This window comes from Ovis aries, chromosome 2, assembly GCF_016772045.2.
Source record: "Ovis aries strain OAR_USU_Benz2616 breed Rambouillet chromosome 2, ARS-UI_Ramb_v3.0, whole genome shotgun sequence".
In the NCBI taxonomy this organism is placed as follows: Eukaryota; Metazoa; Chordata; class Mammalia; order Artiodactyla; family Bovidae; genus Ovis; species Ovis aries.
This window is the reverse complement of record NC_056055.1, coordinates 13284452-13310662: the sequence shown is the minus strand read 5'-3', so window position 1 is coordinate 13310662 and position 26211 is coordinate 13284452. Positions and strand designations below refer to the sequence as shown.

The 26211-nt window shown below is 43.4% G+C and overlaps 1 protein-coding gene across 6 annotated transcripts in view; it reads left to right on the top strand.

Annotated features, from left to right (window-relative positions):
• PALM2AKAP2 (PALM2 and AKAP2 fusion) overlaps window positions 1-26211 on the top strand; it is a 515750-nt gene that overhangs the window by 373657 nt on the left and 115882 nt on the right. The window contains exon 1 of one of the 6 annotated variants that reach the window (XM_027964126.2): window positions 22421-22550. The exons of the other annotated variants lie outside the window; for them this stretch is intronic. The gene's annotated coding sequence lies outside the window, so the exon portion shown is untranslated. Of the gene's footprint in view, window positions 1-22420; window positions 22551-26211 lie in introns of those variants that run through there. 6 annotated transcript variants of the gene reach the window in all.

The following is a 26211-nucleotide window of genomic DNA, read 5'->3' as shown; positions in this document are numbered from 1 at the left end:
CAGATGTTCTCTGTTACAAAAGGGGGAAAACATTTAGGCTCTTCCGGTGGTGAATAGAGGCCACAGGTTACAGCTTTCTTTGGAAGTTGCTTTTAAAAAGCCATTCTACTGAGGACCTTCTGTTGCCAGCCGTGCTAACTGGTTGTCCTTTGTATTCGCTGATGACGACATAAAGGATGGTTTGTGCAGAGGCTCTGTACAAAAAAATACATTTGGGACCAGCAGTCCTTTCTACATTGGGTACATACACAAAGATGGTTCTAAATTTGCTCCCTTGCCAAAGAAATCCTTTTTATGAAAGATTTTTGTTGTCCTTGAAACTATTCAAAGCGCTGCAACTCAAAAAGGGTTGGCAGTGAGGGTGGGGGATGAGAGGCATTCCAGGACTATTGGCTCAACGTTTACCATACCCCTTCTATGAGAATCACTGTCTTATTTTTTTATATGTATACATTTTGCATTATTTCAAAGAATAGTGCAAAAAAGGCCCTGGTGCGCACTGTGGTGTAACAATATTGGTTACTATCAGTCCTGTGTGTTGCTCCCTATGTGTCAAATAAAGTGAAGGCCAAATAAGTGAAGTCACAATTCATAGCTCTCCTTATATGTATGCTGCTGCTGCTAAGTCGCTTCAGTCGTGTCTGACTCTGTGCGACCCCATAGACGGCAGCCCACCACTGGAGTGGGGTGCCATTGCCTTCTCCACCTTATATGTATAGATAAGGAATATTACCACAAATGAAAGATCTCAGGCACCTTCTTCTCTGTCATTTTATTTATTCATCGTGTTCTCCTGCTGAAAATAATAACTAATATTGATTGAGCATTTGCTATGAACTGAGTACTGTGCTAGGCCCTTACGTGTACCATCTCATATAGTCCTTGAAATAGCCCTGCAAAGGAGGAGCTCTTATTCAGCCCATTTTCATTCACACCATCAGATGTGGTGACTAGAGCACAGTAAAGTTAAATGAAGCATCCAAGATTTCAAAATGAGCATTGGAACTCCGGTGAAAAGGCATCTTGCTGCTGCTGCTGCTAAGTCGCTTCAGTCATGTCTGACTCTGTGCGACCCCATAGACAAGAGCCCACCAGGCTCCGCCATCCCTGGGATTCTCCAAGCAAGAACACTGGAGTGGGTTGCCATTTCCTTCTCCAATGCGTGAAAGTGAAAAGTGAAAGTGACGTTGCTCAGTCGTGTCTGACTCTTTGCGGACCCCATGGACTGCAGCCTACCAGGCTCCTCCATCCATGGGATTTTCTAGGCAAGAGTACTGGAGTGGGGTGCCATTGCCTTCTCAGAAAAGGCACCTTACAACCTCTTTATTTGAGTGTTGATGAATGCAAATTAGTTTTACCATCAGTTAAAGCAGAGTAGTTCCAACCATGAGGCAAGAGTAGTTATGCCAGATAATACACTGGACAACCAGTTAGATTCAAATTTTAGATAAGCAACAAGTAATATTTTAGTATTTGATGTCCCAAATATTACATGGGACATACCAAGAAATTGATTATTAGTTACCAAAATTTAAATGTAACTGGCTGTCTTATGTTTTGATTTGCTTAGTCTGGCAGCCCTGGTCAGGAGGGGTATTGCAAAAGAGGTAAAGAAAAAGGCTAATCCATTTGATTACTGTGGTTTGAGATTATTTGCAGTTTTATATTTCTTCTATTAGTGTGACTTTATTCATTTCAGGATGATAATGTATTAAGTTCATTATATTAAACTTTAAATCAAACAGATATGCAGGTTCAGTCTGTACAGTAAACTGATAACTGATCAACAGCTCTCTCCTGATTCACTTTTTCCCCTTAGGAATAAAGGCTTCCAAACCCGACCCATGCCGAGATCAGTACCTCATTGGTTTCTCTATGAACTGAAACCCCAGGAAATGCTACCCCTGGTTTGTTTCTCTTGACTTAAAAAACAAAACAAAACTACTTTTCCTCAATCTGGGCATGTTATGATTTTTCTGAAGTCTGTTCTAGGATTTTCACTTTAGCTGGGCTATCAGTGATTTCCTTTTCTATACAGAGCTTCATCCCAAGTTTTAAAATGATGAAATATTCTTGTGCTTTTAGCAACTTTATTGCTTGGTAAAATTCCCTTCTCTCTGGGTGGTCACCTCCTGAAATAGATGACACTGGCCTACATAGGCCGAGCAAAAGTACTAACATAGTCACAAATATTTCCTGAGTACATCAGTGCATTTCCTCCAGTGCACATTTCTAGCATTCCATGGGTGGGAGCGACTAATGATGACAAAGCTCTAGAATAGTCTCTGTCCTGTACGTCAGAGCCCCTTTGCCGATAGACCTGTCTTCCTGTGAATGATCTGCCCCAGTCTATTTAGCTTTGAAGCAGGGCTCATTTGCAGTTACCAAAACGCAGAACCACTGTCAGGAACCATCGGTCTTTGGTGCTCTAGGAAGGTTGCCAACTGGTTCCCATTAGGCGAGAATTTGCCTATCCAGTTAATTTATGAATAAATTACCATTAGTGTCTGAAAAGGTTGGAATGGTCACAAGTTATTCCTGAAAACCAAATTATTCATGTGGCCATTTCCAATAGGCTTTGTCCTTCTGTCTAGTCTCACAGAGGTCTCATAAATCTTTAGGGTAATTATAATTCTCAGGAAGTATCTGTTGGATTCATTGGTAGAAAGATCTTGCTTCATTATATAAGCGCTTCAGATAGTTTAAGCGAGCATCTAGCGTCCCTCTTGGTAGATTATCAATGCCTTCCTTTTCTGTGTCTTTCAACCCACCCTAATGACCTTCCTCCTTGCTTCTTTCTGTTGCAGTGAAAACTGGTAGTTAACATGAAGAAAATCTGACACAGGTGTAAGCTGTGTAAAAAAACAGAAAATGTGCTCAGACAAGGTGATGGCTGCATTGGCTAGAATAGGATGCAGGGTGATTTATACACCAGAAGTTGGGCTGTTTTGATGTCACTTGAGCTTACCATTGTTGTAGCAGTTGTTCCTTCTTCAGAAATGAGCCGGTGGAGATGTGACATTTATTTCAGCTCAACATTATCATGTATATTTCTGAAAAGGAAAAAAGTGTCAGTAGCCACAATCCCCATTCCCTCTCCTAAAGGGCTCTGTAGAAGGTAAAGTGATGGATCAGTCATCATATTCTCTATATGCTCAGAGATAGTGCATGTAGACCTCTAATATGATAAATTTTCTGGTGAATTTCAGTTTACAGAAATGAATGAGAATAATAGCTGACATTTACTGAGAGTTTTCCATGTATCGAGCATCCACCAATTGCTTAGGGTATTATGGTCAGTACTTACTGCAACTGTGTGAGACAGGTACCATGAGTATCTACAATTTACAAATGAAGAAAGGTTCAGAGACACTGAGTAACTTGTCCAAGGATGCACAGCCCAGTCTCAGAGCCCAGATCTAACCAGGCAGCCTGTGTCCTTAACAACTACTAACTTCCCCGGTAGAGCAAAATGGTGATGCTGTTATGCAAACAGATAAAGTAGGTCTCACAGCCCCTGATCAATAAAGAAGCTTTTATGTAGTTCTGTTTGCATTTGTTCTTTAAATGCAAAACTGGAGTTTACCTGCTGGAATTAGATTTGATTTTCATCCCAGAGCTTTGGTTGTTTTTCAGACTTGCCCTTGGGTTTTCATCCTATCAACATTCTGATTACATTTTCATTATCATTCAACTGCAGTGATTCATGAATATGATAAAAACAGAACTGGCTCTTCAATAAATAAGGGAAGTGGGGCTGACAGTGAATAAATAGACTTTGCTTTGAATCTGGAGAAATTCAGCCTACAGATGTCCTGCAGTATTTATTAGGAGACCACTATACCCACCATGCCTCAGCTTAGAGTATTGTCTTCTTTCAGTTTTTCCTAAGATGTCTGTATTTCTGTGTTATACAGAATTTCTTAACTTTTAGGTTAAAAAAAAAACTTACTGAATGTTATGGTGCATGCTCATATGTGGTATACTATATTTAAACATATTCAAATTCTGAGGGTGATTTTTCAAACTAATGGCAATAAATCCTTTGGAAATTTTGAAAAGATAAACCTTATTTAAGTTGAGAAATAGACAAACATTCATCCAGTAAGAATTATTATTTTAAATATGTTGGTCCCTACAAAGAAAATATGAACAGAACCCAAATATGAAAAAAGTTTCCAAGTTTATATTAAATTTATTCCATGAGTGACATAGGAAAATCCCTCTTAAGAGAAAAGGCATTGCAAAAGAGGAAAATAATCTTTCTTTTTCAAATAAAAATATGCATCCTGTTTCTAAGCATTTTTCCTAGTATTTGACAGTTAACTAAAATAAATCTTTTTCCTCCATATGGATTTTGTCAAACTTTCTTATCCTATAATAGTCTTTGACCCACCCTTCCTATTTTTTCTCGTCTCTCACCCTTGTTCCTCTGGTCTTCCTTGTCTTGTTCTTTTTTTTTCTTCCTCCTTTCCTTCCTTCCATGTTTCCTTCCTCATTCCTTCCCTCCTTACTCACTCCCTTTCTTGTCCCCAGCATTTACTAAGGGTCAGATGCTATGTTATTTCACATAAGACTCATAAGTACACCATGAAACAGGGACCCTTATTTTGTTTATTTCAAGAGTTCCATGCTCTGAAAAAGTGACTTTCCCAAGGTCACAGAATTTGTAAGAATGGAGCCAGGATTCAGTCCTAGGTCGGATAATATTCCAGAGCCCGAAGTTTATTGCTTTCCAGTCAATGAGTATCTCTTTAATAAATAGGAAGTTATTTTAATTAAAATTTACTGACACAACTGACAAATATTACATGATGTTGCTTATATGCGAAACCAGGAAAAAAATAATACAAATGAACTTTCTTACAAAACAGAAATAAACTCACAGACATAGAGAACAAACTTCATGGTTACCAAAGAGGGAAGGGGGAGGGGTAAACTGGGAATTTGGGATTAACAGATACACACTACTGTATATAAAATAGATAATAGGGACCTACTGTATAGCACAGGGAACTATATTTAATATCTTATAATCATCTACTTGAGAAAGAATCTGAAAAATATGTATATATAACTGAATCACTTTGCTGTATACTTGAATCACTGTATATCAACTATAATTCAATTTAAAAAGTTAATGATAGGAAAATAGCTGTTATCCCCCAAGAGAAGGCATTAGTCAACAGCTTTTCTCATCTAAGACTGCTCTGGTTCTTTGGACTGGCCCACAGGGAGCTTACAGAACAGCAGACTAGCACAGATGAATAATAACAAATAGTTACTATCAATTGAGAATCTGCACGGTGGGTTCTTTGACCTCTATAAGCATTAAGTCAACCAGTGCTCACCAGAAGCCCATGATATAGATACTATATAATTGTCTCCATTTTAAAGACTAGGAAACTGAGGAACAGGGAGGGAAAGACACCTGTGGAAGGTCCCACCCAGAATCAGTGAAGGAATGAAGGTTTGGCACCCAGAGCAAACCCTCCTACCTGTGACATCAGACCACCTCTTGCCTGAGATCTGTATGCGCTCCTCCTCTTCTCAGGAGATGCTGAGCCAGTTAACTTCCCAACCAACCATTCACTTGCAGTTCAGATCCAGAGCAAAGAAAAGGCAAGGGAATCTGCTTTCCCCAGGGGAGGAATCAATAACTGTCAAGCTAGCCATTCTTTGTGCAACTGACATGTCTGAAAAGAGCTGTTTCTGTAATGAAGGAGTTCAGGGGAGAATGCCACAGATAGTAAGAGAAAAAAGAAGAAAGGTCAGTTGAACTCACCCATAATAAATGTTAGAAATTTAAGGGTCAATGTGATCCTTTCCCATGAGACACTAAATTCTTCTTGGAAATCATCTTATGAAAAAATCTAATTTATTGTAGTGTTTCAAAAGTACAATTATTTTTTACCTAAAGTCCAAGAACTACTTTACCCAATGTACTTTAAAAGCCTGTTTTGGTGAGTTGGTATTTTGTTGAAAAGAAATTTAGAGGGATTTCCCTGGTAGTCCAGTGGTTATGACTTCGTGCTTCCAATACAGAGGGGCTGGGTTCAGTCTGTGGTCAGAGCGAAGATCCCACATGCTTTGCAGTGCGGCCAAAAAATTTAAAAAAAAATTTTTTTTTAAAGGAAATTTCTTAGAAAAATAACCAAATGGGGACTTTTTTAATAATAAAAATATTTTATTGTCATGAGAATAAGAAGTACACAGGCATAAGAAGTATAATAGGCATTAAGTGTCTTCTAAGTGTGATGCTTTGTGCCATGTGCCTAGTGCATCCACTTCTTTCAGTTATGTCTGAAATCTCATCAGATTCCACCATTACTATCATCACTACCCACAACCATCCTAGTTTAAGCCATTGTCACCTCTTGCCCAGATTACTATAGTAGCTTCTGAGTGGTCTCCTGGCCACTCCTTTTCTCCCCTGTAGCACAGACCTCATACACAAGGAACCACGGTGATATTTAAAAGCCTTAAGTCATTCAGTTCAGTTCAGTTCAGTTCAGTTGCTCAATCGTGTCCGACTCTTTGCGACCCCATGAACTGCAGCACACCAGGCCTCCCTGTCCATCACCAACTCCTGGAGTCCACCCAAACCCATGTCCATTGAGTTGATGATGCCATCCAACCATCTCATCCTCTGTCGTCCACTTCTCCTCCTGCCCTCAATCTTTCCCAGCATCAGGGTCTTTTCAAATGAGTCAGCTCTTCGCATCAGGTGGCGAAAGTATTGGAGTCTCAGCCTCAACATCAGTCCTTCCAGTGAACACCCAGGACTGATCTCCTTTAGGATGGACTGGTTGGATCTCCTTGCAATCAAAAGTCTTCTCCAACACCACAGTTCAAAAGCATCAATTCTTCGGCACTCAGCTTTCTTAACAGTCCAACTCTCACATCCATACACGACCACTGGAAAACCATAGCCTTGACTAGACGGACCTTTGTTGGCAAAGTAATGCCTCTGCTTTTTAATATGCTATCTAGGTTGGTCATAACTTTCCTTCCAAGGAGTAAGCATCTTTTGATTTCATTACTACAATCGCCATCTGCAGTGATTTTGGAGCCCAGAAAAATAAAGTCAGCCACTGTTTCCACTGTTTCCCCATCTATTTGCCATGAAGTGATGGGACCAGATGCCATGATCTTCGTTCTCTGAATGTTATTGATCTATTTGAAATAAATGAATGGCTTTGCATCCTATTCAGAAAAAAAACAACCCAAAGTACTTATCAAGGCTTGTGGGTGCTCATGATCTGGCTGGCCATCTTCCTTTCTGAGTTCACTCACTGCCACCTCCTTCACATCTCCTCCTCCTGACTGTGAAGCCCTCTTGGCTGTTCCACGCACGGTCGGTCTGAGTCTCCACAGGGGTTGTTCTCTATGCTGGAATGTTTTTTCCTTCAATATTACATGGCTCACTCCTCTTTTTCCAGTTCTCTGCTCGAATATCACCTCATAAAAGAGTCTCTTCCAGACCATACTATGTACAGTAACACCTATTCCACTCTGCCACTGGGCCTCCCTGATAGCTCAGTGGGTAAAGAATCCACCTGCAATTCAGGAGACCTGGGTGTGATTCCTGGGTGGGGAAGATCCACTGGAGAAGGGATAGGCTACCCACTCCAGTATTCTTGGGCTTCCCTTGTGGCTCAGCTGGTAAAGAATTTGCCTGTAATATGGGAGACCTGGGTTTGATCCCTGGGTTGGGAAGATCCCCTGAAGAAGGGAAAGGCTACCCACTCCAGTATTCTGGTCTAGAGAATCCCATGGACTGTATAGTCCATGGGGTCACAAAGAGTCAGATATGACTGAGTGACTTTCACTTCACTTCTCCCATCAATTTCTGTCCCTTTCCCCTGCCTCAATTTTCTTTCTAACAATTACCACCTCCTGACACTATTATAGTTCTAATAGCTACATGAGTTAATTCAGCTGACCTTTAATTTTCTTTTCTGTTATTTTATTTTATATTATTTGACATTCTTCTCCCTGTTTTTTTTTAATCTTTCTCCATTCTTCACATTGTATTAGAATGTAAGCTCCATGAACACATTTTTTCATTTATTCAACAAATTTTTAAAAGTATGTATTTATTTTTGTCTGGCCTGCGTATTCGTTGCTACATATGGGCTCTCTCTAGTTGTGGTGTATGGGTTTCTCATTGCAGTGGCTTCTCTTGTTGCCGAGCATGGGTTCTAGGCACTTGGCCTCAGTAGTTGTGGTCCTCAGGCTTAGTTGCCCCATGGCATGTGGAATCTTCCTGAACCAGGTAACGAATCTGTGTCCCCTAAATTGGCAAGCAGTTTCTTAACCACTGGACCACCAGTGAAGTCCTATTCAACAAATTTTAATTAGTGCCTACTCTATACCAAGCTATGGGCATCTAGAATGAAACAGACTATATACCTGTATGCATGTAGATTACTTTTTTAGTAAGGGGAGATAGATAAGAAACAAAGAACCAAAGAACCAAGCAAGTATATTATATTAAAGACAGTGGTTTGGAGAAAAATCAGAATGTTGTTGGATGAGAGTGACAAGGTTATGGCTTAGAAGGATGAGGTCTGTCTTTAATAAAACGGACAGGATTATGAGAGGAGCAGATCTGGGGAGGAAATTTGGAATTTGCTGAGTGCTTGTTAAGTTTAAGATGTGTTCTAGTGATCCAAGTGGAGAGGTCAGGTGTGAGTCTGGATTTCGAGGGAGAGGGCAGGCAGAGATAAACTCTGGGATTCGTTCGTACATGCCACAAGATGGGCTGAGATCACAGAGGGAAAGAAAGATTCGAGGTACTAAACCTGGATCAGTCTATATTAAATGTTCAGAAGATGAGGAAGAAAAGGAGACCAAGAACAATGGCTCGTGAGGTCTGAGTGGAACCAAGAGAGGAGTATTTGGGAAACCAAACAAAGGAAGCAGTTCAAAAGGAAGTGATGGGCCATCTGTGTCAAATCCCGCTGAAAGGTCGAGTAAGATGAGTTCTGAGAAATGATCACTGGGTTTGGCGGTCCAAAGAGAGATCATGATGACTGTGACCAATGCTCTGTTGCTGGGGTGATGGGGACAAAAGAAAGAATGGGGATGGTAGGGGTAGGAAATGGAGACAGTAAGTAGAAATAGCTCTTTTAAGTATGTCTGATCTAAGGGAGAGCAAAGAATTGAGGTGGTAGCTGCAGAAGGCTGTAGGGTCAAGAGGTTTTTTTTTTTTTTTTTTTTTAAGTAGAAGAGATCACAGCAGTTCTGATGAGGCAAGAGAAAGTTTATGTGGCAGAAGAGGATACAATTGAGGGAGCAATGTCCTGGAAGAGGTAAGAAGAGGGAAGGCCATCTTTTCATTGCTTCTACTTACTCAGTAAGATGGGAAGTCAGGTCATCAGGTGAGAGTGACGTGGAGCAAGAAGCATATAAGGGGAAAGGAGGAAGGTGTACCTAGTCATTCCAAGAATGGGGTAATGAATGAACTGGGGAAATGTAAATAGCATCTCCAGGCACCACTTAAAGTGAGTGATCCATTTTAAGTGAGACTAGCCAGACGGTTGTTATGTTTTTCTCTTAAGCATGTCAGCCTGTGAATGGAGATATGGAATGGACAAAGAGTTGGACTGATCCGGGATTACTGATTACAGGCTTAATATGGCAAAGGGAGGGCGAGATAAAGGAGTGGAGAGTGTACACAAAGGATAGACCATGGAATCTAAGCTGCAGAAAGAGGGAGACCAGGAGGGATGAGGAACAATGATGCATAGTAGAATCGTTGGATTAGCCTTGGTCATGGGTTGGAGAATTATTGGAGTTGGCACAGTAGTAGAAAGAGTGATGGTTAGAGAATAGGATGTTTGGAACTAAGATTAGGAAGGCTGGACAGTTGTTGGTAATAACAAGGTATAGACTAGGACTGTGAGACTGGAAGGCTGAAGTAGGAAGACAGGGGTGTTTTTTATAAAGTTAAAATCTAAGCGACTGGGGTATTTAAGACTTATCCACATGGGTGTTATAATCATTAAGACTTAGAATGTTGCTGGATGTTTGTTCTTTTTTTTCTTTTTTAATTTATTTGGCTATGTGGATCTTAGTTGCAGCACAAGGGATCTTTTGCTGTGGTGCGTTGACTCTCTAGTTGTGGCATATGGGCTTATCAGTTGTTCCACAGCATGTGGGATCTCAGTTCCCCCACGAGGGATTGAACCCAAGTCCCTGGCATTGCAAGGTGGATTCTTAACACTGGACCACCAGGGGAATCCCTGGCTAGAGTACTATCGGAGAGAGGTGCTAAAGTCTTCAGGCAATGGGGAAAGGGGGTTTTATTGAGAAAGGAGGACAGGAGTCTGGAAGAAGCAGTGAACAACAGGGAGAGCACCCATTCCGCCTCCAGCCCAGTGGGGTGAGGATGAGAGAGAAAGCACTTGAGTTTGTTCACTGCTGCATCCCCCACACCTACAAAGGGGCCTCACAAATGGGAAGGTCTTAATAAATATCTGCTGAGTGACTGAGTGATAAGCAGTTTCTATTTTGGCAAGAGGTTGTTTAGGAAGCTAATTCAGGTACACTGTGAAAGGCGAGCAGGAATGGGGAGAGGTGAAGTACAGAGAGATCTGCTGAGAGGCCACTGAATGGGCCAGGTGGGAAAGGAGGAAGGAAGGTCCTGTGAAGAGGCAGTGGGGAGAGTAAGAGGGGACCACAGTGAGGAAGACAGCCAGTGACCTGGGGACTGTGGGACCCCAGAGTCAGGAAATACAGGGCAATGAGTGGAGGGGGGTTGCTAGGAAGGAGTTGGGCTGTAGCCTATGTGTCTGACGGGTATTCCAGGGAAGATGCTGAGACCCAGGTAAGACTCTGCTGCTACTGCTGCTGCTAAGTCGCTTCAGTCGTGTCCAACTCTATGCGACCCCATAGACGGCAGCCCACCAGGCTCCGCTGTCCCTGGGATTCTCCAGGCAAGAATACTGGAGTGGGTTGCCATTTCCTTCTCCAATGCATGAAAGTGAAAAGTGAAAAGTGAAGTCGCTCAGTTGTGTCCGACTCTTAGCAACCCCATGGACTGCAGCCTACCAGGCTCCTCCATCCATGGGATTTTCCAGGCAAGAGTACTGGAGTGGGGTGCCATTGCCTTCTCGGGTTAGACTCTAGGCTACCCCAGATAGAGTGTCTCTGACAAAGGGAGGGTCAGGATAATAAGGGTGGGGGGAGGAGATTGGGGATGGAGCCCTGGAAACAGCAGTCTTGGGGGCAGGCTTGAGGGAAGGAGTTGGATAGATCTTGACTGGTGAGAAGGACTTTCTAGGTAAAGAGCAGAGTGTGAGTAGAGGGGTGAAAGCACTGGTGGGTCCAGGGCTGACTGAGTGATCCCGACCCAGAGAAAATGAGAGCAAAGGGTAGAGCCAAGGTTGGAAGGAGAAGGGAGCAGGGGCCGGGCAGTGGGAGCTCATTTCTCCCCAGCAGGGCCCTGCCCTGGGATGAGATGGTGCCCCCATCTTTTGGGAACCAAGCCCTCTGGATACAGTGCCCAGTGGGGACCCCGTCCAGAGAGTGGTCACAAACCACAGCATACAAGAGTATCAGTCCGAAGCCTTCACTTCCCCTCTCTGATGTTCAGGAACATGGCAGTATCCTGTATCTGCAGAATGTTCCAGAATATTGAGAACAGGCTGCAGGCTTTAACAGAACTGAAAACAAAACTCTGGGACCAAAGGCCGAGAGGGAAATATTTTTTAGGATATTGTGATCGAGATGGTGGATGGGTAACCACGCTGACAGCACAGCCGTCCTGGGTTCCTGGACTGCCTAGACTGATGGTAACCACTGTGTTTGCACTAGTCTGGCCTCATGGCCGAAGCCGCCAGAGATAGGCCATAGATATGACTGGCCTTAAAAACAGTTAACCAGAACTTCCTCATACCATGCCAGGTAATTGTTGTTGTGTGCTAGAAAGCAAGCTTACAGCAGAGAAATTAGCCCTGACCTAGGAGAGAGCAGGCCTGAGCTTGAGTCCTAACCTTGAGTCCTGACCTTGACCCAGTTTTGCCCAGTGGCTCTGTGTAAGTCTCAGCCTCTCCCAGGATTCAGTTGCCTTCACTGATAACAATTAACGTTGTAGCTGGCCCTGGGCTTACAGCTTTACATGGATGTTCTCATTTTACACTCACAAAAGTCATGTTGTAGATGTGACCTTTGTAGGTAGAGGTTCTCATGATCTGCCTTTTAAAGGTAAGGATTCAGACGGATGGAGAGGCTGAGCAACTTCCCCAAGGTCACACAACTAATAAATGACTGACTAGGGTTCAAGCCTTGGTCTTGGGCTCCAGACACCCTGGATTCACTGACACTTTGCTACATTGTAAAATGAGGTACGCAGCTGGGGTGACGTAATGTTCCTCCTAGCTCTAATTCTTCTGTCTCTGACATTTTGTTATGCCCTCATCCATTTCAAGCAAGTTAAGAAAATGCCTGATATAAAACAGAAGCAGTGGCAGCCATCTATCTAAACACACTGTTCTCTCTCCCTGCTGGCCTATCTTATCTCAGCCAGTCTATAAATTACTTAGCAGTCCTTCACAGGAGTCACAAACTGTTTCTGATACCTGGCAGCTTTACTCATTTATGTTATCTGTCTGGCTTTGAAAGGTATTTGAGTTTGCAGGGCCTGCTCCTAAAATCAACTAGGCTGTGGTCTAAAAAGAAAAGGAACAAGGAGGGGAGGTAGAGAGAGAAGGAGGGAAGAAAAAGAAGGAGGGAGGGAGGGAAGGAAGCGAGGGAGGAGAAAAGAAGATAGAGAAAGGAGAGAAATTGGAATTGACATATATACACTGCTGTTGCTGCTGCTGCTACGTCGCTTCAGTCGTGTCTGACTCTGCAATCCCATAGATGGCAGCCCACCAGGCTCCGCTACTATATATAAAAGATGGGTTTCCCTGGTGGCTCAATGGGTAAAGAATCTGCCTGCAATGTGGGAGACATGGGTTCAATACCTGGGTCAGGAAGGTACCCTGGAGAGGGAAGGACAACCCACTCCAGTATTCTTGCCTGGGAAATCTCATGGACAGAGGAGCCTCGTGGGCTACAGGCCATGGGGTTGCAAACAGTTGGACACCACTCAGTGACTAACACTTTCACTTTCGTATATAAAAGATAACTAATAAGAACCTACTGTATAGCACAGAGAACTCTATCCAGGGCTCTGTAATGATCTGTATTGGACTGGAGTCTAGAAGAGCTTGGATATATGTATATGTCTGACTGATTCACTTTGGTATTACAGCAGTAGCTAACACAACATTGCAAACCAACTATACCCCAATGAAAAAAATTTTTTCAAGGAGAGAGAAAGCACAAGAGGGAGAATAGGAAGCAGAAGGCAGAGGAGGAGTCGGAGGTGCTTCGTAGATTACTTGGGATTTTATGCTTTAGTTGACTTTATCAGAAGCTATTATGGTTTCTAAAGTGATTTTACATGGATTGTGGCCCCCTTCCAATGAAGGCTTTTAATATACCGTAGAAGAAGCTATTATTCTCCATATCTAAATGGTCTTAATATTTCATAATCTTTGTGGTTGTTTAGTTAAGTAATTAACTCACTCTGTGTAGATGAACTTAAACTGCCTTCATAGTATTCCCCCATCATCTTCAGTGAACATACCTTCACACCAGGATGAGTAATTTAATATGTTCAAAAGTGTAGAAGGAAAAGTCTGTTTTCTCATTGGGTTGTTCTCGGTATTAAGGCACTTGACAGGTAAGTGAGAGACTACTTACTGCACAGACCACCCCTCTGTGATAATCAGAATTATTAAAATTTAAAATGTCAAGTTTAGTCTTTTTTCCCCCTAATAAGACTGAAAAACCTTATGGTTCTTTTCTATAAATTAACAGCCTGTACTTAAAAGTTCTGAGGAAAACACTTGAGCATGACTGGGAAAATGTTAGTCTCATTTTTTAAAAAAACTAAAAAATCCTTCTCACCTCAAGTGAAAGGAATTAAGAGCTGCCAGAAAGAAAGGTAGTTTTGTATTTAAAACCCAGATATCTGGGAAATCCCTGGGTGTCCAGTGGTTAGAACTCTGCGCTTTCACTGCTGGCCCGGGTTCATCGTGGTTGGGGAACTAAGATGCAACAAACCATGGAGCGCAGTCCAAAAAAGGGAATAAATAAAATAAAACAGATCGCTAATGAGAAGCAAATTCACCGGGTTTACTCAGCAGAAACTGGCCTCTGCACTGGGCGCGCTGCTCCCATCGTCCTGTCTGTGAACACACTCTGTACCTTCCTGGACATTCCAAGTATATTTGGCAGATTTTGTGTTTGTAGTGCCATGCTTTAAAAGTGCCTTGTTTTATGCTGTGTGTCCATTAGGGCATGAACTCCCAAGTGTTTACTAGATTTTTTAAATGCTTCAGTTAAATGAGATAAAGTTCTCAGTCAAGAAACAAAGAACTTAAGCCTCTGGGCTTTGTTGTCAATTACCAAAGCAGTACATGAGTGCATTCTTCTCATTAACTCAAAGCTTTGCGGGCTCTGAAGATGTGGGCCCCTGTATCCCATCTGTGCCTTCCTACCTCCCTCAGAGGGGGACTCTTTCCCCAGCATTCTCTCTGCCTTTCCTCTCCACAAATAGCATTTTCCCTCCATCCTTTCCAGCCAGGCACCTCCCATGTTGCTGCATTTCACTGATGCTTTTAGCTTGGAATACTAGAGACCTGCACTTTATAATGATACCATTTAAATAAATGCTTGTTATCAGGGGCAGTCTGGGTGTATGGTTGTCACTTTGTCAACGCAGAGAAGGCACAAGGCCAGCTCTACCATGTGGGACAAAATGAAAGGAGTCAAATGGGCAGAAGTTGCTTGGCTTTTGGAATGTTTCTCTGGAAGGTTTGTAAAAGTCTTTGGGAAAAAAAAGAGTCTCAAGCATTGGGGTGAATGTCATCAGGTCACCATTTCCTTGTGTTAGGGGGTTTGGCAGAGGAGAGGCCAAGTGTGAGGATGCAGGGGAAGGAAATAAATGTGGAACAGGCTGGAACGGAACTTCCTCGGGCACAGGAAGCCAGAGACCCTGGAGAGGAAATGAAGGAAAGCCAGGCCGCCACAAACGGGGCCAAGAACGGGAGTCAACGTGGTCTAGGAGCCAAGTGTTCTTATGCGGCAGCCATCCTCGTCCCTGTGTTCACTTGCTCTCTCCTTCCTCTGCCCAAGGATAAATGTGTCCACCCCAAGTGGGTCCCAAACCAGGCTGTGTCATAGAATCACGGGAGAAACTTAAACAGAGATTCCTGAACTCCAGATCTTCTAGGGGAAATTAATTCAGGTTTTTGGTTTTTTGATTTTTTTTCCCCCCAGTTTTCCAGCTAACCTCAACATGGGCTAGCTTGGGAATCACTGATATGCAAAGTCTTTCCTTTTTCCCCTTCTTTCTTTTTTCTTTATTTATTTGGCTGCACCACGTCCTAGTTGCAGCATGTGGGATCTTGTTCCCCCAACCAGGGACTGAACCCAGCTGCCCTGCACTGGGAGGACAGACTGTTAGCCACTGGACCACCAGGAAAGTCCTCAGATGACGCAGTCTTAAGAGCTGACCATCACTCAGCAACCAGACGTGACCCTAGAGAAGAGATGGTTTTGAGGAGAGTGTTTTCCATTTGGTAAAATAACTACAAGTCAAAACAAACAGTCCATAGCCTGTCTTATATGTTGTGCATTCATTCATAAAGCTGATGGTTCAAACATTATATGGGTGGAATATCTCTTCTATGGAAAAGCCAAGGATGGCATCATTGCTTACATTACCTAGGGAAGACATTTTTGCCCTTTTATAAGAGTCAGAAATCAGTGGAGAAATATCTTAAGTGGGAAATTCGCTTAATGGGACGAAACTCCTAGCATCTGGTTTTACCACTATCAGAATTAGAAAATAAGCCAAAGGAGTGCCTCCTAGGAGTTTGTTGGCTGGCTATCCCAGGTCCCACAGCCTGCAAGGGAAAATTATTCCTTTTATATTTAAATTAAAATTACTTGGACCTTACCCACAAAATGTTAGAGGTGGTCCAGTGCCTACCCTCACTATTTTTATGGATTTTTTACTCAGGCGGTTAACTCAAGTGGGATGGAGTTGGTTTTACTGGTCACTTCTTGTTCTGATTTCCTCTTTTGTCTGAATTCTTCTTCCTTTTAAAAATAACCTTATTTATTTATTTTTGGCTGTGCTGGGTCTTCATTGCTGTGCCAGGTTTTCTCTAGTTGTGGCAAGAGGGGGCTACTCTCTAATTGTGGTGTGCCAGCTTCTCACTGCCGTGGCTTCAAGTGCTGTGGAGCACGGGCTGTAGGGCGTGCGAGCATCAGTAGCTGCATTGTGCGGGCTTAGTTGCCCCAAGGCATGTGGGATCTTCCCGGATCAGGGATCAGACCCATGTCTCCTGCATTGGCAGGTGGATTCTTTACCACTGAGCCACCAAGGAAGCCCTCTTTTGTCTGAATTCTTAATCTCACATCCTTTTAGCCTGATATCCAACTGCACCAAGCCATATATAAGCCCCTTGCCTTTGGCTCTCCAAATAAATGCTGCTATCAGAAGTTGAGATATCCGAAGTACTTACATCACAACATTACACAGCAAGCAACTTTAAAAGTTTATATTAAGTAATTTCTTTATTTTGGCCCTTTTCTACGATCAGAACTTTCTCATTTGCTGACTCCTCCTCACCACTTTAGTCTTCTGACTCACAGATTTTATAAGCTTCTGAATTCCAAGACTGAATTGAAAGTTCAATGTTATAAACATTTTTTTAAATTTCAAGAGCTATTACCAAATTGTCTAACAAACTTAGCAATCTATTAATATTAGTTTATATTCCTTTCAACAATGTATAGTTAATTTTCATTTTTCTCACCAATAATAATAATAATAATATTTGTATTTAATGTATTTTCTGATATCAGAGGCAAAATATATTATTTCACTATTTTCACTTGCATTTTTTTTTAGATGAGGAAGAGTTTGGCATCTTTTCTTAAGTTCAGTGGCCAGTTATACTTATTTGTCTATAAATGACTGGATAATTTTTTTCTATTAGAGAGTTGGTAATTTTCTTCAATTTTCACATTGATTTGTAAGAACTCTTTGCATATTAGATTGCATATTAACATTGTTATGTATGTTGCAAATATTTCCCCATTTGTTTCTTGTCTTAGATTTACAGTGGTGCATCTGGTCCCATGGGGATGCCCTTGGGATTGGGATTGTTCCTTACATTCCATTGACCTTATCTGGTAGTTGGTGGGAAAGTCCCACAGATCTGGGGCTTTTGGTTTGATAGGGGCCAACCTTTTTGGTGTCAGTTTTGTTTGCTTTTCCATCTTATTCTTATTCTTTTGCTTTCTAGAAAACCTTTGTTTTCTGTGAGACACATTTTGTCCTTGAGGATTATACCCAGCTGATTATACCCAACTGATGCTTATTGATGTCTTTCTTCTTGCTGGAAGTTCAGTAGAGTTCAGTCGCTCAGTCGTGTCCGACTCTTTGCGACCCCATGAATCGCAGTGCGCCAGGCCTCCCTCTCCATCACCAACTCCCGGAGTTCACTCAGACTCATGTCCATCGAGTCAGTGATGCCATCCAGCCATCTCATCCTCTGTCGTCCCCTTCTCCTCCTGCCCCCAATCCCTCCCAGCATCAGAGTCTTTTCCAATGAGTCAACTCTTCGCATGAGGTGTCCAAAGTACTGGTGCTTCAGCTTTATCATCATTCCTTCCAAAGAAATCCCAGGGCTGATCTCCTTTAGAATGGACTGGTTGGATCTCCTTGCAGTCCAAGGGACTCTCAAGAGTCTTCTCCAACACTACAGTTCAAAAGCATCAATTCTTCGGCGCTCAGTCTTCTTCACAGTCCAACTCTTACATCCATAAATGACCACAGGAAAAACCATAGCCTTGACTAGACGGACCTTAGTTGGCAAAGTAATGTCTCTGCTTTTGAATATGCTATCTAGGTTGGTCATAACTTTTCTACCAAGGAGTAAGTGTCTTTTAATTTCATGGCTGCAGTCACCATCTGCAGTGATTTTGGAGCCCCCCAAAATAAAGTCTGACACTGTTTCCACTGTTTCCCATCTATTTCCCATGAAGTGATGGAAGTAGGAAATGGCAAATTCTTTTTTATGATTGACCAGTCTTGGCCCCTTCTTTGGGTTTTTAGCTCAGCTCTCTGACCCACTCATGGGTCTTTTTTTTTCCCCAGCTTCTACTCTTCCATAAGCTTGGGGAGAAAGAAGAGGCTCTGTCAATCTGTGTCTAGGCTGACTCCTTTACCAGACACCCAACCTTTACTTTTGGTGTTTCTCTACTAAGTACATTCTATTTCTGGGGTCCCCTGGAGGCCACTCTTGCTCAGGAGCACCATTTAAAATGGGCAGGTGATATGGCATGGTACATAAGCAAAAACGTACACTTAGACCATAGGGAAAACAGTCCTAACCTCCTCTCTTGCCAAACAACAGTTCCATAGATGGTTTTGTGCCCTAATGATGTAGGGAGCATTTCATATTTCCATATCCCAGCTATGTTTGTTTGTCTTTTTTCACAGAATCAATAGCCCTTTATTTGCTTCCTAAGTGCTCCTTACATGGATCGAAGAGCCTATATATTTCATAAAACATTCTCAGCTCTAATAACTTATCATGTTAAGACACATATGATGTGATGAGCCCATAAGCATGCATTGGGTAATGAAGCCTGCCTTTCTTCTCTCCAGTGTTTCTCACTTTCCTGTTCTTAAGCATCCCTAGGAGCTGTTAACACAGTTTCCTTGGTCCTGCCCCCAGAGATTCTGACTTAGTAGGTAAAAGTGGAGCCCAGGAATTTGCATTTTTAATAAACACAGACATGGTCCTGAAATTTGTGGTCCTTAGTCCTGGCTTTAAAAAGAAATCTTATTTATGTATGTGTTTCTGGTTACACTGGGTCTTCATTGCTGCAAGTGGACTTTCTCTAGCTGCAGTGAGTGGGGGCTACTCTCTAGGGGTGGTGCATGGGCTTCTCATTGTGGTGGCTTCTCTTGCGGAGAACAGGCTAGGCGGATGAGCTGCTAGTTGTGGTGCACAGGCTTAGCTGCTCTGTGGAATGTGGAATCTTCCCTGCCCAGGGATCGAATCTGTGTCCCCTGCATTGGCAGGCGGATTCCTACCTGCTGCACCACCAGATAAGTCCCTTTAGTCCTGGCTTTGAGTCCAGGGCAGGATACCTCTGATATTTTGGATGCAATAACCCTTTTGTTGTTAGGTGACAGTGCGGTACCTTTCAGGATATTTAGCAACATCTCTGGGCCCCTATCAGTAGCACCCCACACCCATTATGACAATCAAAAAATGTCTTCAGACATTACCAAAACTGTCCAGGGGTGGATGTGGGGATTGGGGTGTCAAATTACCCTTGATTGAGAACCACTGACCTAGGGGGAAAAAATGTTAATTTAAAACAGTTTTTACTTTCATATGCAGATGTTCATACCTTTGCATTGATTTCATAGAACAAATTAAACAAATATTTCTGAGTCCTGGTATGTACTATGCTTTTATATTTTAAAAGAGGATAATTTAATCATGGCTTTCTCTTTAATATCTTATAAGATGAAAGAAAAGGAAATGTTCTTGTTGAATATGTATTTCTATTGAATATGTATTTCTCCTAAATTAATATTCCCCATAGTTTTCTGTAGGATATGCCAGAACTTTAATATTAACAGAAAATTAGCATTAATTCATATTTACACATAATATTATAGTAATATTAACACTGACATTGCTTTAGGAAAGAATTCAGAATAAAGCTGGTGTAAATTGCTGTGTCTGACTCTTTGTGACCCCATGAACTATACAGTCCATGGAATTCTCTAGGCCAGAATACTGGAGTTGGGTAGCCTTTCCATTCTCTAGTGGATCTTCCCAACCCAGGAATCGAACAGGGGCCTCCTGCGTTGCAAGGTGGACTCTTTACCAACTGAGCTATCAGGGACGCCCATAAATTGCTGTACTGTTTCTAATTATGAAACAAATTTGATTTGTAAATGATACATTCTAATTTAAGAATATAGGAAGAAAGAGTGACGATGCACTTGCCCCTAATACTGTTTATAAAAATCTCAACTCTGTATTGTTAGACTGTTTCCTTGAAGAATCTATGGTCCATATAAATAAATAACTCCCAAACATGTTCATTTCAATGTGAGTTTTCACATGATATTAAAATGTTAAGAGACTTCCCTGGTTGTCCAGTGATTAAGACTTTGCCTTCCATGCAGGAGTTACGAATTCAAGCCAAAACATAAAACACAAGGACTATTGTAACACATTCAATAAAGACTTTAAAAATACATATAAAAAATAAAAATGTTAAAAATAGATTTAAAAAATGAAAAATAGATCATGATATAGGGCACCAAATATTTAACTCAGGTCAGTAACATGAAGAACTGAAAGAAAGAAGTAAAGAAAGAGAGAAAAAAAGGAAAAAAGAAAAGAAGAAAGGAAGGAAGGAAAGGGATTTATTGAGGCTGAAGCTTTGTAATCTCAGCCACTGGTCAGTAAATTCTATTGAAATTCAACAGTCAAAGAGACAAACATGCAAAAAGGCTGGTGAAACAATTCTTAAATGCCAACAAAAAGAAGCCTATAGACTTTCAGGAACCCTGAGGAGAACAGCGGAGGTCTGCATTGTACTCTTTACCCTCACCCCCCCACCTCCCCTTCAGGGAAGTGAAGTGAAGTGGCTTAGTCCTCTCTGACTCTTTGCGACCCAATGGTCTGTAGCCTACCAGGCACCTCAGTCCATGGGATTTTCCAGGCAAGAATACTGGAGTGGGTTGCCTTTTCCTTCTCCAGGGGATTTTCCCCACCCAGGAATCGAACCCGGGTCTCCCGCATTCCGGGCAGACGCTTTACCCTCTGAGCCACCAGGGAAGCCCAAGGTGTGAATAAACCTCCAAACGGTAAATCTTTCTGGTTGGATGCTATTTTTTAATGCTGGACAGACTTTCTGGACAGGTCCCCATGTTATCATTTCTTGTATAGGAAATCAAAGAAAGTGTTAGTTGCTCGGTTGTGTCTGACTCTTTGCAGCCCCATGGACTGTGGACCACCAGCTCCTCTGTGCATGGGATTTCCCAGGCAAGCATACTGGAGTGGGTTCCATTCCCTTCTCCAGGGAATCTTCTTGACACAAGGATCGAACCTGGGTCTTCTGCATTGCAGGCAGCATGTGCGCCACAGGGAAACCCCATAGGAAATCAAGGACCCTGGCATGCAGAATTGACTCTCAAAAGAGGACCCCAGTATTTTGACCAGCGGTTCAGAAAAAAGCAGGCCAACAGTGGATGAAAGCTGGGAGAGTAAGGGGCTCTGACCTGCAGAGCTGGAGAGAGAGAATCACTGGGAAAATGGAAAATTTGACCATGCCTAGTGGAAAGCTGAATTCAAGAAATTGGGCTATATATTATGTTCATATTACATTTCCTCTGAGGAGAACGCCTTGCTTTTAAAAATACTGTTTTGTGTGTGTCAGGTGTTTCTGAGTCCTCTCGGGATTTCTAGACGGTCCATTTACAAAGGGTCATTAACATTATTTAAATATTCATAGTGGGGGAGGGTATGACATGCTGAAATTTCAGACAGCTCCGGAGTGGGGGATGGCTGGCCACTTTCCGGATCGGATCGAGCCCCACGCGGTGTATCATCTGCCTCCTTCCCCACCGCTGGCTTTGTTAACACACGCGCTCTGACAACAGGCCACCAGCTGGCACGACGCGGAGGGCAGCGTGAAGGCTCTGGCAGGCGAGTGACCGGAAGCATCCTGGTCCGCATCTCAGTTTCTGGACCACTTCAGGGAGAAGCCTAAAACACGCGGAGCCGCCAGCTGCATCACAAAGATGCACCTCCCAACCGCTCCCAGCTGGCTTCCTTACCAGACATAGTCTGTCCTGAGGAACTCGACCCCTCGTATAGGAACTCAGCAGTTTCGGCGTTGTAAGGACACACACACCCCTATATACACACATATGCATGTATGTATACACCAACACACACGTCCACATGCACACACGCCGACACGCCCACCCCTGCGTGAACACAAGTCCACGTACCCAGACACAGAGCCCTCTCCAGGGTTAGGATATACTCGGCCTCACTTGCCCCATGCCCCCGTCCCTCTGTCCCTCCAATTTATCCATCCACTCCTTTCTTGGTTTCTCAGTTTGTGTAACGATTCCGCCAAAACCACAGACAGAAGGTGTGGGTGGTTGGGGAGGGGGTGTGGAAGCGGAGGGGCGGACCGAGGTCCAGGGGCGCCGAGAAGGGGGCGGGGACGGGGCGGGCTCCGGGAGGCGGCGGGCGGCGCTCCCAGCACTCCAGCGCGCCCGGCGGCCGCGGCTCTCGGCAGATGCGCTCGCCCCAGCCAGGGGCAGCAGAACGCCTTTCCGCGGAATCTCCCGGACGTCCCGAGGAGGAGGCAGGGGCCGCGCCAGAGCGCAGCCAGAGGACAGCGCCCCCGGGATCCGGCGCCCAAAGGTGGGTGTCCAAGCTGGGGCGCGGCGGCCTCAGACACCTAGTCCCAGGACGCCCTCCTGGTGTTGGGGCCTCTGGCGCGGGGATAGGGTGGCTCGGGAGGGACTGGTGATCTGGAAAGCCCTTGGATGCACCGAGGACTTTAAAGGGCTTTTATGGTCCTTGCCTAGTGGAGCGTGTGCGGAGAGGGGGCCTGCCTTTCTTGGAAAGGGCTGTGACCATGTGGCTTTGAATTCCTAGGTTTGGGGGAGGGCCAGCGTTTGGCTGCTTTATTCAATACTTATTCACTTATATATGTTTTAAAAAAATAATAAGGTTAGGAATCCCTCCTCCCACTCCCTCCGCCAAACACTAGCAGAGCCGCGCTGTACAGGAAAGGCAGAGAAAAATCAAAGGGCCGTAGCCGCCTCTCCAAACCTGGGAGCAGCGGTGGATGGAGCCGCTGGTTCCAGCTCGAGAGGAAGGCGCGGGTCCTGACTCCTTAGATGGCAGCGGTGGGTGCGTTTTCGGAAGTCAGGAGCTTTGTAGCGAGACCGAGGCCGAAAACGGCCGGGTCTCCAACCAGCCGGAGTCTTTGGGGCACGCGTTCTGGGAAGACGCTGCCGGAGGAGGGAGCAGCTGTCGGCGCGCGGAAGGAGGGGAATCCGAGTCCGAGCTGAGCCTGGAAGTTTGGTCTGAGACCAGGACCCCAGCTATTAGGATCTGGTGTTTTATGCCGGATAAAGCTGGAGACTATGTCTTTGCCCCCTTCGTGGGGACACTGTGGGGGAGTCGTGGGGGCGGGTCGTGGTGGCGAGCGCTGGACGAAGTGTTCTGTTATCGCAGTGAAGAGAAGGCGTGCCTCCCGGGATAGGAGCTAGGAGATACTGGCAGCCCTGAGAAATTCTAGAGAAACGTAGTGGAGAACATGGGACTGAATGGTAGTCTGGGAGAGCGGGCGGTCTGGGAGCCCGTGGTGGGAGGCGGGGCGGGCGGGGAGCGTCAGCTCTGGTGGTGGGTGAGCGCGGGAGACGAAGCGGTGGCTGCGGGTGGTGGGGAACCAGGCGCCGGGTGGACCAGCGGGAGCGGACCTCGCAAGGTGGTTTCTGAGCTTCCCCTGCTCGGGTGCCAGATGAGCAGCCTTGGGGAATCTCTCCCCAATCTGCGAAAATGGAGCATCTGGGAGTGAAGTGACTAGTTTGGAGCGATGGTGGATTATTTCTCCAGACCCAGTAAAGCCAGTTTCCGCGTGGGGCAATAATAGTTTGGTTCTGATAGGCTTTGTGGTGAGACATTGGCAAATCTGTACCCTTCCCTGGAGCAGTTTTAAGTGCAGCACCGTTAATTTGGGCAAACTTGCAGAACCCCCCCCCCCCACCCGCGCTTCCCCGGCAAAGTATGTACCTTTGAAAAGACTGCGCGCACTCACAGATACACGCATCTGTATGGTATATACCAGTCAGCAAACAACTCCTAGGGAGCACCCTTCCATCTTAACCCCTGGTCACTGGCACCTGGTGGCTGAATTAGTACAAACCCGCCACTCACTGGTGTAATCTCAGGGGATTTGTTTATTTGGTTTGCTCTAGTTGAAAAGAGTTCATTTAAGCATCACATTTTTCTTCCTGGAAATGTTCCCAATTTAATTAAACACTCTCCTACTTCTGGCAGCCTCCTCAAATTTGATCAATAAAATTTCAGAGTAACAGGTCTAGAAATGAGGCATATTTAGTAAGGAGTCCACTGCTTCTTTAAACATAGAGTCTTATAAGAATTGAAACTGCCTTAAAGCCCCTTCTTAATGACTGTTCGCTGCCAGCCCCCTCCCGAGTTTTGACATAGATTCTTTGCTTAAAGGGCATCTTCTCCTTTGAGTGGGCACACCATGGGTCTTGAGGGCCCAGCAGTTACTCTGAGCTGCACCAATAAAATTAGTCATGAGCCAGGAGAAAGGAAAGTAATAGGACTTGAGTCTCTAGATTCCTTACTAACAGTCTGGGCAATTAAGTGTTGAGATGTTTCTCTGGCAGTGGAATTCATTTTCAACTTCTTTCTGGGATGCCAAGATGCTAGTGTGAGATTGGGCTTTGAGATGGGACAAACATTTTGAAATACCCATTATCTCATAGTTCTGGCATGACAGTTGAAACGGCTTCCTGCCTGCAGAATTTAGGGTAGTGTTGTCAGAATTTATTTCACTTTCATAAGTGGCTCCTTCTGACTCACTAGCCTCAGGATCTCTGGCTAATAAAATCAGAACAGATTGTCTTAATTTAGTTATCAAGTGAGGGGGAAGTGATCCACTGGTGGTTTTATTTCTAAACCTTTCAGTATTTTAATGTAGAAATTACACTATTAAATGTTATTTTTTAAAAAATGTTAATACCCCAGACTTTCTAATTAATTATTACAATTATTGTCTAGATTCTACTGTCTTTATAGATTTGGTGGACTCTTAAAGCACCCATGTCCTAGATTTCTATCAAGGTTGTCATCACAAGTCTCTACTTATCAGGACAATGAGAAATGTTTCACATAAAGATGAAATTGAACTTGGATGGGAGTTGTGTTGAGGGATTTTAATGATGAAAACAGGAGCATGTTGAAAATTGACTTCTGAACACCAGTTCTAGTTTTTAATTTTATCCATTTATCAACTCTGGTATGATCTCACATGAATTAGCCTCTGGAATGACTGTCCTTTGGATCTTGAGACACGTGGGAGGCACCATTTGCTTAGATTATTGGTCTGACATTCTGTGCAAGCTATTGAAAATTTCAAGGAATTGATTAATACACTTATCAGTTTCAACAAGTTTAACAAGTTTTGCTAAAAGGTTGATTTTGTTTTTTTTGGTACTGTGTAAACTTGACACCTAGAGGCAGATTTTTTGTGATGCTAAAAAAGCTTAAGCTTCAGGGCCCTGCACTAGCACCAGCCTCATCCAGGAGCACTTTGGGTGGCTTGGGCCTGACAAAGGCAGTGTCTCCTTGAACCATCATGGGAAAAAGATGGAGAAGGAGAGGGAGAGACAGAAATATCTTTGTTAGAGAATCACCTCCTAAGAATTTATGACTGTTGTTGAGTTTTGGACATATGTCCTTCAAACACATTTTCCAGAAATGTATCATAGCAAGTGGAAAGCATCTCTTTTCTAACAGGAAAAACAACTGCAGGTTTCTCCCACTTTCTGAAAGTTGGAATTATTACCACTTAGCTTTTACCCAGGATCTACATCTCACTCACTGAAAGATTTTCATTTTTTATGAAAAAAGCTATTGTCAAATTATAACATGAGTCTTTCATAGAAGTGAAATGCCTGCTGTAATGTGAAGTCAGGGATTCTCTTTACTTTATGCCATTTCAGCTTACCAGAAGTTTCATAGGAATAATCTACTTTCAGATATTGGGGCAAACCTATATTTTGCTCAAAAAGAAAGTTATAGAGTATGTTTATGTGATTTAAATAGGACTTGATTAATAAGAATACTTATTAATATTAACTAATACGTAACTAAAGTTTAAAACCAAGTCTTAAAAATTTTTTCCAACTGTTGTTGATGAAGATGTTTGTAGGATGTATTAAATGACTACCCCACTTTGACCACTTTCTGCCTTAATGAGTTTACCTTGGTGCATATACTGTTGTCTTCCTTTTGACCGTTCAGGATTTTGTAGTCTTGG